At 43.0% G+C, this 13,379-nt stretch overlaps 1 pseudogene; it reads right to left on the minus strand.

Annotated features, from left to right (window-relative positions):
• Positions 1–1,627: 1,627 nt before the first annotated feature.
• LOC124778480 lies at positions 1,628–1,745 on the minus strand (annotated as a pseudogene).
• Positions 1,746–13,379: the final 11,634 nt, after the last annotated feature.

Here is a 13,379-nt window from a genome sequence, read left to right on the forward strand (position 1 = left end):
GTCGTAAAGGAGCCTCTGTGCTACAATGATTTCAGACAATAACATTCCTGAAATGGATTTCCCAGAGTCCTGGCCTGAAGGCAATTCACGACCTTTAGGATGTGTCATAGCGTCGACTTCGCTCCAGATCCCAGTGTCCAACATTACCTTCTCTGGTCTCATCCCTGGTCGTTCATCCAGACATTCAGAGCCTCATTGAAAGTGTCCCAAGCAGAGTTCAATTCGTCATAAAGGTGATGGGTGGACACACTACATGTACAACAGTAGGTTCCCGGATCTAAATCTACATCTTCTTCTACACTCCGCAAACCTCCTTTCAGTGGTGTGTGGCGGAGGGAACTTTCCATACGACTGTCACTTCCCCCTTTCCAGGTCGCGAATAGTTTACGAAAAGAGCGACTGCCGGTAAGCCTCCGTGTGGGCTCGATTCTCTCTAGTTTTAGCTTCATGATCTTTCCACGAGATATAAGAAGGGGAAAGCAATATACTGACTCATAGGAATGTACACTATTATAACTTAAATAATAAACCACTCCGGGATGCAGAGCGGCCGCCACTGTAGTTGGCTGATTTTCTCTGTGGCACTTTCATACTTACTAAATGAGCCTGTAACGAAACGCGCCGCTCTTCTTTGGATCAGCTGTTTCCTCTTTGAGTCCTTTCTGGTACGGATCCCATACTGACGAACAACATTCAAGTACTGGTCGATTAGTGTTTTATGAGGTAATTCCTCGGTGCTGGACCACATTTCCTGAAGATTCTTGCAGTGAATCTGTCTGGCATCTGCCTTACCCGCGAATAATTTTGCGCGGACGCGCATACTCCTAGATTTTCTACGGAAGTAACTGCTACCAGTGACTTCCGCAATTTAGTTATCATACAACAAAGGGTCTTTCCGTTTGTGTTTTCGCAACACGTTAGATGTGTTTATGTTGAAGGTCAGTTGCCACTCCCTGCACCAAGCGTCCATCCTCTGCAGGTCTTCCTGGATATCGCCACAATTTTCTAGCGTAGCGACTTGTCAGTATACGGGAGCAGCTTCCGCCCGCGAAAAGTCTCATCAGACTTCCGACGTTATCTGCTAGATAAAGTAACGGTCCAATAATACTCCCCGGGGGCATGCTCGAAGTTACTTTTACGTCTGAAGATTTCCCTCCGTTCAGAAAGACATGCTGGATTCTGTTTGATAGAAACTCTTCTGTACAATCACACAGTTAGTCTGATGTTCCACACTCTCGTAGTTAGTTCCTTTGGTAGCACTGCAGAACAATATCTATTGCTTTCTGTGTCTCGTGAACGAATAGAGCGAGCTTAGTTTCACAAGATCGTTGTTTTCGGAACCCACGTTGGTTCCTGCAAAAGAGATTTTCTGTTCCACAAATGTCATAACACGCGAGCGGAAAAAAATACGTTCCAAAAATAAAAGCACTCCATCTTCAGGTCACAAGCGGGCCATCGGGACCATCTGACCGCCGTCTTATCCTCAGCTGAGGATGCGGATAGGAGGGGCGTGTGGTCAGCACACCGCTCTCCCGGTCGTTACGATGGTTTTCTTTGACCGGAGCCGCTACTATTCGGTCGAGTAGCTCCTCAATTGGCATCACGAGGCTGAGTGCACCCCGAAAAATGGCAACAGCACGCGGCGGCCCGAATGGTCATCCATCCAAGTTCCGGCCACGCCCGACAGCGCTTAACTTCGGTGATCTGACGGGAACCGGTGTATCCACTGCGGCAAGGCTGTTGCCTCCAAAAATAACCTGTACCTTTTTCCAATCGTGGGGAAGTTCCGTCCTAATCACTTAAGCCTCCCAGTCCATATCTGGTAAGTTAAAATCTCCACCTACAACTATAACATGGCTAGGAAATTTACGCGAAATATTCTCCAAGTTTTCTCTCAAGTGACCGCCTCTACTGTCACTGGCATGATGTCTATAAAAGCATCTGATGACTAACATCATTTTAAAACTCGTATTTACCCACATTATATCTTATACTGAATCTGTACTAGTCTCACTAGATGTTATCCAATTTTTTGTGGCTACAAACACGTCTCCACCACCAGCATTCAATCTGTCATTGCAATATACACTCGAGTCGTAATTAAGAATTTCATTGCTGTTGACGTATGGGTTCAGCCAGTTTTCAGTCCCTAGCACTGTATGGGAATTGTCACCGTTTACAAGTGATATTAGTTCCAGGACCTATCCACAGACACCCCCACAGTTAACTAATGCTATATTAAAATTTTCCTTCTCAGATATATTATGAATAACACTTCTTCGTCTGGAATCATAAGGCGTCTCACTGGGCCTTTGGAGGGATTTTTCCATCTAAAAAGCTCATATGTGCACGCCACACGTACTCCGCAACCCTATGAGCCACTTCCTGCCTCTAGTGCAAGCTTGACTTATTAAGGGGTCCTACAATTCTGCTCGCAGTAGCTATCAGAATGTGCAAAAGTTAAATTTAAGATCTTTTATACATCGGTAATATCATAAATTTTTGAGGATGTACCTCTGGAGCACAGTATAGTACAGTATGGTAGTGAATCAGGAACAGCGGGAAAACCGGAAAGGAAGGGCATCGAACCGTTTGAGATGTCGGTCTACGGAAGACTGTTGAGAATTAAATAGAGTGATAAAATAAATAATGAGGGACAGGATGATAGGACATGTGTCAAGATGTCTGGGAATAGCCTCCATCACAATAGAGGGGGCAGCAGAGGGTATAAGCCCTAGGAAGAGACAGACTGGAATACATCCAGCAAATAGCTGAGAACGTATGATGCAACTGCTACTCTGAGATGAGGAGGTTAGAGCACGAGAGGAAATCATGGCGGTCCGCATCAAACCAGTTTGGAGTCTGGTGACTCCAATGAAAAAAGTCAGTTGCCTCTTTATTCTCTGATTATCGTACAGTTGATTATTGAACTCTTTTGTTGCTTCTTTGGGACTGTGCTCGCTATATTCCGTGTTTTTATGACAGGTAATTAGGTGCAGTCCAAGTCTGAGATGTCAAAAGGATGCGGCAGCAAAAGTATCATTAAGATGTGTCGCAGGTTGTTTGAGAAAAAATGCGCCCGCGCGGAGTTATGCGGGACTTATAGAACCCAGAGCGCCCCGGGTGGAAGGCCGCCGGACACAAATCTCCGGAGACAGCGCAGAGTGCGTCGCCGCGTGTGACGTACTGGCGGAATGCAGAATTCATTAGCGGCTCACACGGAACTCCGGGTCGAGACCGCGCCGTCGGGACCAGTCCTCGTCGGGCCTAAGCAATGATGCTGCTGCGCGTTAGGGAAATGCCACAGCCAATCACGCTCTCCGAACTGGCCCCATTTATTCCCACCGTTGACCCCTGAATATCTCGACTCATTCATTACCGTTAGGACATTTATTTTACTTTGGCTTTATGTGTACCTACATCTATATCCACATCTACATCTACACGAATACTCTGCAAATCACACTTAAGTGTCCGGCAGAGGGTTCATCGAACCACCTTCACGATATTCTCTACTATTCCAATCTCGAACAGCGTGCGGAAAAAACGAACACCCATATCTTCCCATGCGAGCTCTGGTTTTACTTATTTTGTTATGATGATGACAGCAAAGGACTTGGATGAGCAGTTGAACGGAATGGACAGTGTCTTGAAACGAGGGTATAAGATGAACATTAACAAAAGCGAAACGAGCATAATGGAACGTAGTCGAATTAAGTCTGGTGATGCTGAGGGAATTAGTTTAGGAAATGAGACACTTAAACTAGTAAAGGAGTTTTGCTGTTTGGGGAGCAAAATAACTGATATGGTCGAAGTAGAGAGGATATAAAATGTAGACTGGCAATGGCAAGGAAAGCGTTTCTGAAGAAGAGAAATTTGTTAACATCGAGTATAGATTTAAGTGTCAGGAAGTCGTTTCTGAAAGTATTTGTATGGAGTGTAGCCTTGTATGGAAGTGAAACATGGACGATAAATAGTTTGGACAAGAAGAGAATAGAAGCTTTCTAAATGGGGTGCTACAGAAGAATACTGAAGATTAGATGGGTAGATCACATAACTAATGAGAAGGTATTGAATAGAATTGGGGAGAAGAGGAGTTCGTGGCACAACTTGACGAGAAGAAGGGACCGGTTGGTAGGACATGTTCTGAGGCATCAAGGGATCACAAATTTAGCATTGGAGGGCAGCGTGGAGGGTAAAAATCGTAGAGGGAGACCAAGAAATGAATACACTAAGCAGATTCAGAAGAATGTAGGTTGCAGTAAGAACTAGGAGATGAAGAAGCTTGCACAGAATAGAATAGCATGGAGAGCTGCATCAACCCAGTCTCAGGACTGAAGACCACAACAACAACGACGATCGTTTGACTCCTTATGTAGCCCGGCGTCAACAAAGTATTTTCACATTCGGAGGAGAAAGTTGGCGATTGAAATTTCGTGAGAATGTTCTCAGGCAACGAAAAACTCCTTTGTTCTAATGATGTCCGTCACAATTCCTGTATGTCAGTGACACTCTCTCCCCAATTTCGCAATGATAAAAAAACGTACTGCTCTTTTTTGAACTTTCTCGATGCACTCCGTTAATCCTATATGGTAATGATCCCAGACCGGACAGGCTTAGTGTATACAGTCTCTTTAGCAGATCTGTTGCATCTTCAAAATGCTACGCCAATAAAACGCAGTCTTTGGTTCGGTTTCGCCACAACATTTTATAGTGTTCTTTCCAATGTAAGTTGTTCGTCATAGTAATTTCTAGGTATTTAGTTGAATTCACAGCCTTTAGATTTCACTGATTTATCGTGTAACCGAAGTTTAACGGATTCCTTTTAGCATTCATGTGGATTGCCTCACACTTTTCATTATTTAGGATCAAGTTTCAATTTTCGCACCATACAGCCATCTTTTCTAAATCGTTTTGCAATTTGTTTTGCTCTTCTGATGACTTTACTAGACGATAAACGAGAGTATCATCTGCAAATAACCTAAGATGGCTGCTCAGATTGTCTCCTAAATCGTTTATGTAGATAAGGAACAGCAGAGGGCCTATAACACTATCTTCGAGAACGTCAGGATGTGCACATTCTGCTGAAGTCGATGACTTTCCGTCAGTTACTACGAACTGTGACCTCTCTGACAGGAAATCAGGAATCCAGTCACATAACTGAGACGATATATCATAAACACCCAATTTCACTACAAGCCGCTTGTGCGGCAGTCTCAAAAGTCTTCTGGAAATCTAAAAATATGTAAACAATCTGAATTCCCTTGTCAACAGCACCCAAAACTTCACTTGAGTAAAGAGCTATTTGTGTTCCAGAAGAACGATGTTTTCTAAATCCGTGTTGATTGTGTGTCAATAGACCCTTCTCTTCGAGGTAATTCATAACGTTCCAACGGAATATGTGTTCCGAAATCCTATTGCATATCGACGTCAATGATATAGGCCTGTAATTTAATGGATTACGCGTACTACCTTTCTTGAATATTGGTGTGACCTGTGGAACTTTCCAGCCTTCGGCAACGGATCTTTCGTCAAGAGAGAGGTTGTAAATGATTAAGTATGGAGCTATTGCATCAGCATACTCTGAAAGGAATCAAATTGGTACACAGTCTGGACCGGAAGACTTGCTTTTATTAAGTGTTGTAAGTTACTTTACTATTACGAGGATATCTACTTCTAAGTTATTAATATGCCGATACTGATTTTGCCCACACACCGGTAGTTTAGCAACAAGACAGTTTACGATCGTGGTACCACGCGAAAACCCGGGGAGTCGCCAGTACGAGCCGTTGGGGGCCAAAAAAATCTGGGTATTTCTTTAACATAAGCCGAAACCGTCCATAATGAAAAAATGTTATTGCAATCTCGGCTGTTGTTTTTAACCAAAGAAGTGAAAATAATTAACAGCGAATACAAATTTACGAAGTCTTTTCTCAAGGCGTTTGTCTGGAGTGTAGCCTTGCACAGAAGTGAAACGTGGACGACAAGCAGTTCAGACAACCAGAGATTACAAGTTTTCGAAATGTGGTGCTAATGAAGAATGCTGAAGATTAAGTGGGTATATCTCATAACTAATGAACTGCTAATGAGTAAAACAATTTGTGGCGTAAATTGACGAACAAGAGAAGAGATCGATTGATAGGGTACATTCTCAGATATCAACGACTCGTCAGCTTAGTATTGGAGAGAACTGTATGTGTGTGAAGGAGGCGAGGGAGTAAAAATTGCCGAAAGAGATCAGTAGACGAATATTATTCGGAGATGAAGAGTGTTGCACAGGACAGAGTAGCATGGAGAGCGGCACCAAACCAGTCTTCTGACTAAAAACTACAGCACCATCACTTAAAACTTCACCATCACCCTCGTATGTCACCGAAGCTGTGCAGTTTCGTCAGCTTTATACCTCTCGGTTGCTTCAGTTTCGTCGCAATTATATCAGTGATTCAGTTTTATATTGCATAACGCATTGAATCATTCTTGGAACGACAGGGACTCAGTTTTTACAAGCTTTCCCTATTATTTAATACAGATGTAGAGGTGGTTGCTTTGAACCTGCAGCATCTTGTTGAAATCGAGTTGTTTTTCATTTTTATTGTTCTCTTCACCGATGGGTCGTTCATCGCCAACCTACTTTTTAACTTGCATTGGCCTGATTCTCAAGTGCATCACTAAGAAAGTACGTTACCAAGTCCATGTGTTCTCCGTAACGTTCTGTTGGGGGCTACTCAGCTGAAAACCTTCCTCATGAAAGTCCAAATACTGTCAGAAAGCTTGCTGGGACATTTTAATACATTTTCATAATTTGGAGTACTGTGTGTAGTACGCTAATCTATGTAGAATTCTTAAAATTTCGTCCTGGATTTCAATTTTTTTCTGAGTTGGACACAGAGTTTTACTCAAAATGAAGCTTCCACTGATGGTTACTTAATTTTTTTGCGTCATGAGTCCTATGACTGGTTTGATGCGGCCCCTTGTTTCTTCCTCTCCTGTGAGCCGCTCGGCGTAGCTGCGCGGTGTGAGGCGCCTTGCCACGGTTCTCATGGCTTCCCCCGTCGGAAGTTCGAGTCCTCCCTCGGGAATGGGTGTGTGTTGTCCTTAGCGTTAAGTTAGTATAAGTTAGATCAAGGAGTGTGTAAGCCTAAGGACCGATGACCCGTAGGAACTTACCACAAATTTCCAAACTCCCTCTCCTGTGGCAATCTCTTCTTAGAACAGCACCTACACCCAACATCCTCGGTTATTTGTTGGATATATTCCAGTCTCTTTCTTCACCTACGGTTTTTACCCTTTTCAGCACCCAGTGGTACCACGGATATTCTTCCTTGATATCTTAACACATGTTCCATCGCATTGCCTCGTCTTTATGTCAGCGTTTCCCACATACTTTTTTCTTCGTCAATTGCACAAGAAAGCTCTTTACTTCTTGTCTCATCAGCCCATTCAATTTTCAATATCCTTCTACAGTACCACTTGGTAGATGCTTCATTTCTCTCTTTGCCTGTCTTCCCACTGTGCACGATTCACTTCCGTACAGTGCTGTGGTTCAAACGAACATTTACAGGCGTTGCTTCTTCAAACAATGCTTGGTGCTCGCAGACTTCTTTTAGCCACCCATGCCGCCTTTGTCTGTGCTACAAAGCCTTTTATGTTCTCCTGGCTACTCGCGTGATGTCTTGATTTGTTTATAAAATTCTCATCATAATCGACAGCAATCCGACACTGAAAATGGTAGTTCAGGTACACATGTCGTTGTCGCAAGCCGAAGATGAAGACATAGAGGAAGTATATGGGTATACTGAAGAGGTAATACGATACGTAAAGGCAGGTTAAAATCTAATAGTCATGGGGAATTGGAATGCGATTGTAGGGGAATGGGAAGAAGAAAGGGTTGCAGGAGAATATGAAAGATGAGAAAGACTGATTTCTCCAATAAATTTCTGCTATTAATAGCAGATACTCCGTCCAAGAATCATTAGCGGTGGTGAGATACATGGAGGAGGCGAGAAGATAAGGGAAGATTTCAGTTTGGTTACGTCATGGTTACGTAGAATTCTGAAATCAGATACTGGATTGTAAGGCGTGCCCAGGAATAGATGTAGACTCAAATCAGAATTTAGTACTAATGAAGAAAAGGCTGAAGTTTAAGGGATTAGTCAGGAAGAATCAAGGCGCAAAGATGTGGAATACGGAAGTAGTAAGGAATGAAGAGATACGCTTGAAGTTATTTGCGGCTATACATACAGCCACAATGAATAGCTCAGTAGGCAGTTCAGTTGAACAAGAATGGACATGTCTAAAAGGAACAATCACAGAAGCTGGAAAGAAAAACATAGGTACGAAGAAGGTAATGGAAATGGAAGCAAGAGTGAAGCAAAATCAGGTCACGTTCATGAGATTTGTCGACCTAGAGAAAGCGTTCGACAATGTAAAGATGTTTGAAATTCTGAGTAAAGGAAGGGTAAGCTATAGCGAAAGACGGGCAATATATCATACATACAAGAACCAAAAGTGGAAACTAAGAGTGGTAATCCATACATTGAAGAAGCAATAACGAAAAAAAAAAATCAAGTGCGGGATTAAAGTTCAGGGTGAAAGAATATCGATGATCTGATTCTCAGATGACATTATTACGCTCATTAAAAGTAAAGAAGAGTTATACAATCTGTTGAATGGAATGAAGTCTAATGACCACAGAATATGTACTGAGAGTAAATCGAAGAAAGATTAAAGTAATGAGAAGCAGCGGAAATGAGAACAGCGAGAAACTTAAGATCCGAATTTGGGACCACGAAGTAGACGAAGTCAAGGAATTCTGCTATCAAGGAAGCAAAATAACCCATGACGGACAGAACAAGGAGGACATAAAAAGCACACTAGCACTGCCAAAAAAGGCATTCCTGGCCAACAGAAGTCTATTAGTATCAAACATAAGCCTTAATATAAGGAAGAAATCTCTCAGAATGAATGCTTGGAGCACAGCATTGTATGGTGGTGGGACACGGATTGTGGGAAAACCAGAACAGAAGAGAATCGTAATATTTGAGATGTGGTGCAACAGAAGAATGTTGAAAATTAGGTGGACTTATAAGGGAAGGAACGAGGAATTTCTCCGCAGAATCGGCCAGGAACAGAATACAAGGAAAACACTGAGGAAAAAAAAAGGGACGGAATGGTAGAACATCTGTTAAGGCATCACGGAATAATTTTCGCGTTACTTGACGGAGCTATAGAGGGTAAAAACTGAAAAGAGAACTGGAAGACATCTAGCAAATAACTGAGGACGTAGGTTGTAAGTTCTAGTCTGAGATGAAGAGGTTGACGCAGGAGAGGAATTCGTGACTGGCTGCAATGAACCAGTCGATTGAGTGATAACTCAAGTTTTTTTTCAGTTTCATCGTGCTAGTTTAATGTTCACTATTCTTTATCTTGAGTTTTCACTGGTAAGTTTGTAACGTCCCCTTAGAAAAATTTGTGAATGACTGTGCTGGTAAACCCCTTACGTTATTTGATCTTCAAACAGCTGAGCAATACTGAACGTACTCAGACATGTCTCTCTTTACTTATTCTGATCAACACTAAACTGACACACAATATTTTTAGCGCAGCGCAATCTGACTTTCAATGATCTCTACAAAAGAATGGCCCTGACTGACAATAACTTATACCTTTCATGAATCAATTACCTCACAAAAATCTTCAGTACTCGAACTACTGCAGTACAGCGAGCGCCAATACTGCCAGCTACATAAAAGATTCTAACTACTGAAGTCACTAACTACTGATAGGCATAGTTAGCAAATGAAAGATTTTGATAGAGAACAAACAATGTATCTACCTTAATAGTGTTCGAAAGTCATAATATATATATCGGTTCATGACATCCAGTCTTACAAATTTACTCTCTCTGATGGACACATATCCAGATCATCCGCTCTCAAAACTCCGCTACCTCTCTCCCTACATCCACCACTGCTGTCGGCTCACCTCCAACTGCGCAACGCTACGCGCTGTTAACAGCCAACTGCCCAACACTACAATAGCAAATTCCAACAATGCAAACCAGCCTCAGACTACACACAGCACTGTCAGTGATTTTCATACAGAGCGCTACGTGGCGTTACCAACATAAAAACCTAAACAGCCTACTTACAAGTTCTCACTTCCACCTATGCAGCGGGGGTCTGATGATCACGTAAATAAACCAACCTGACAATAATTTTTTGTGATTAACCATAACCTTCAGTTACCCTCTTAACGTTTCAGCTCTACCCACTGAAGAATACGACAAAAAATGTTTTCCGCTTCTAATGAATACGCAGTGGAGTATGTCTTTGGCTAGAAGTTGCTCTCTTTCAAATAAACATTTCAGATTCTATTCTGCTACAAACGGGATGTAGTGGATCGTAATATTTCACATTCAAAGCTCATTTTTTACATATATTTCCCACAGAACCTGTTAAGTTTCGCATTAGAAAGTTTAAGTTCCCCAATTCACCACAGAGAACTTCATTAACTATTTGACAGTCAATTCAATGCTCTTTTTGCTCGCTGTAAAGTGGGCGGTATTCCATGCAGAAGGTACACATCGAAATTTGAGATGTACTTGCAAAGAATCACTTCAAATCTCACTTAAAAATCTCACTAAAACCATAAATAAATGATAATATTCTTATTCGACGTACAACATTTTAATAATGTAGCGGCCTGAGGCACATAGCACTTGCCATCACGAACATACAGAGTGTGCGACTGATTCCCGAACAGTAGCTGCATCAGATTGCACTCGTCCCGGAGACTTGCCCTCTCTGTAAGGCAAAATGGGTGACAACCTGTGGCAGATATGGCGACAGAGTAGAATGCTGATGCTGGCACAAGTGTTCCAGAGCACACCATTTAGTGCTCTGTAATGGTAACTTCTGGCACCGAATGTCTAAGGAAGACCAAATGTAGTGGAAAGAGGTAGAAAGCACTGTATTAAGACTCATCCGAGCTTTCCAAGTGATTTATTGTTTCCAGCTACAGTGCCATGTTCCCTTCGGTCTGCGTCACTGGGTCCCACAGTGCTGAGGACACCACTTCACTGTCTGTAAAACGGCTCGGCGCGGAATGGCTGCCTCAGTGATCCGTGCACGCACTGTGTGTGAGCCTCATGTGCCAGCAGAGTTGCGGCGTCGTCAGGTTGCCAGCAGTCGGCTCAGCGGTCTGCGTCCCTGCCAACACAGTGCCGCTCGGTGTGAACCGCAGGCGGCCAGCTGTGTGCTTCTCATCGTCGTGGCTGAGATTGTGGCGACAACAAGCACCCACAATCTGGCGTCAGAATCTGCAGCCCTCGCATCGGGATGCCTCCAGCGTGTGTTGGAAGCCAGGACACCTGCCCGCAGTAGTTGATTTCGTATTTCTAGATTTCCGGAAAGCTTTTGACACCGTTCCTCGCAAGCGACTTCTAATCAAGCTACGGGCCTATGGGGTATCGTCTCAGTTGTGCGACTGGATTCATGATTTCCTGTCAGGAAGGTCGCAGTTCGTAGTAATAGACGGCAAATCATCGAGTAAAACTGAAGTGATATCAGGTGTTCCCCAGGGAAGCGTCCTGGGACCTCTGCTGTTCCTGATCTATATAAATGACCTGGGTGACAATCTGAGCGGTTCTCTTAGGTTGTTCGCAGATGATGCTGTAATTTACCGTCTAGTAAGGTCATCCGAAGACCAGTATCAGTTGCAAAGCGATTTAGAAAAGATTGCTGTATGGTGTGGCAGGTGGCAGTTGACGCTAAATAACGAAAAGTGTGAGGTGATCCACATGAGTTCCAAAAGAAATCCGTTGGAGTTCGATTACTCGGTAAATAGTACAATTCTCAAGGCTGTCAATTCAACTAAGTACCTGGGTGTTAAAATTACGAACAACTTCAGTTGGAAGAACCACATAGATAATATTGTGGGGAAGGCTAGCCAAAGGTTGCATTTCATAGGCAGGACAGTTAGAAGATGCAACAAGTCCACTAAAGAGACAGCTTACACTACACTCGTTCGTCCTCTGTTAGAATATTGCTGTGCGGTGTGGGATCCTTACCACGTGGGATTGACGGAGGACATCGAAAGGGTGCAAAAAAGGGCAGCTCGTTTTGTATTATCACGTAGTAGGGGAGAGAGTGTGGCAGATATGATACGCGATTTGGGATGGAAGTCATTAAAGCAAAGACGTATTTCGTCGCGGCGAGATCTACTTACGAAATTTCAGTCACTAACTTTCTCTTCCGAATGCGAAAATATTTTGTTGAGCCCAACCTACATAGGTAGGAATGATCATCAAAATAAAATAAGAGAAATCAGAGCTCGAACAGAAAGGTTTAGGTGTTCGTTTATCCCGCGCGCTGTTCGGGAGTGGAATGGTAGAGAGATAGTATGATTGTGGTTCGACAAACCCTCTGCCAAGCACTTAAATGTGAATTGCAGAGTAGTCATGTAGATGTAGATGTAGATGTAGATGTAGAAACAATTGACTTAACTTTTGAATTGAAAGCTGTATGTCGAAAGGTTCGGGGTTAAGATGCGCACCTGTGCTTAAAGGTTAAACAGATTAGCAAACAATATGACAATGATAAGGCTTACTTCAAAGCAACCAACATCTTAATTTCAATCGGCAACCAAGGTGTGACAGGACTCCAACCCGTCCCTTCTGACAGTTGACTAAAGCCATGGTGATAGTATATGAAGATGATATCTGCTCTTTCGGACATGTCCGAAAGAACAGATACCATCTTCATATAGTTAAGGCTAACCGGCCATTGACCTTCTTCTTCTGTGCGGATGCACACGTATTACCCGAACTCTTACGGAACTCGGTAACATTGTCTGGCGTGAGTAATGAGTGTAATGGGCAGGGGCACCACGAATGTAGTGCGTGGACATTAAGTTGGGAACGTGGGTCTCACGGGGAGCGTGCACGGGATAAATCCCTGCAGTCGCACTATCCTCTGTGCCCTCGGTGGCTTACATGGACAGCCGGCACTGTAACTCAGCGTGTTCAGTCAGAGGGCTACGTGCTCTCTGTAATAAAAAAACTGAGTCAAGCAATCAACGATCAATTTGAACGGATGTTTTGGTCTTTCAAACACGGAAACGAACAGCTTAGTTCAACAGGTTGTTCGATTACAACTAATGACTGAGAAATGCAATTATAACCAAAGAATTGAACCGGTTAACAGCTTAATCTAAGCCCTTCTGCAACACATAAAAATTATATAAGCACCACTGATGACAAGAGTGATTCAGTTACTTAAAACAATTGACTTAACTTTTAATTTGAAAGCTATATGTCGAAAGGTTCGGGGTTAAGATGCTCACCTGTGCTTAAAGGTTAAAGAGATTAGCAAACAATA

This window comes from Schistocerca piceifrons, chromosome 2, assembly GCF_021461385.2.
Source record: "Schistocerca piceifrons isolate TAMUIC-IGC-003096 chromosome 2, iqSchPice1.1, whole genome shotgun sequence".
In the NCBI taxonomy this organism is placed as follows: domain Eukaryota; kingdom Metazoa; phylum Arthropoda; class Insecta; order Orthoptera; family Acrididae; genus Schistocerca; species Schistocerca piceifrons.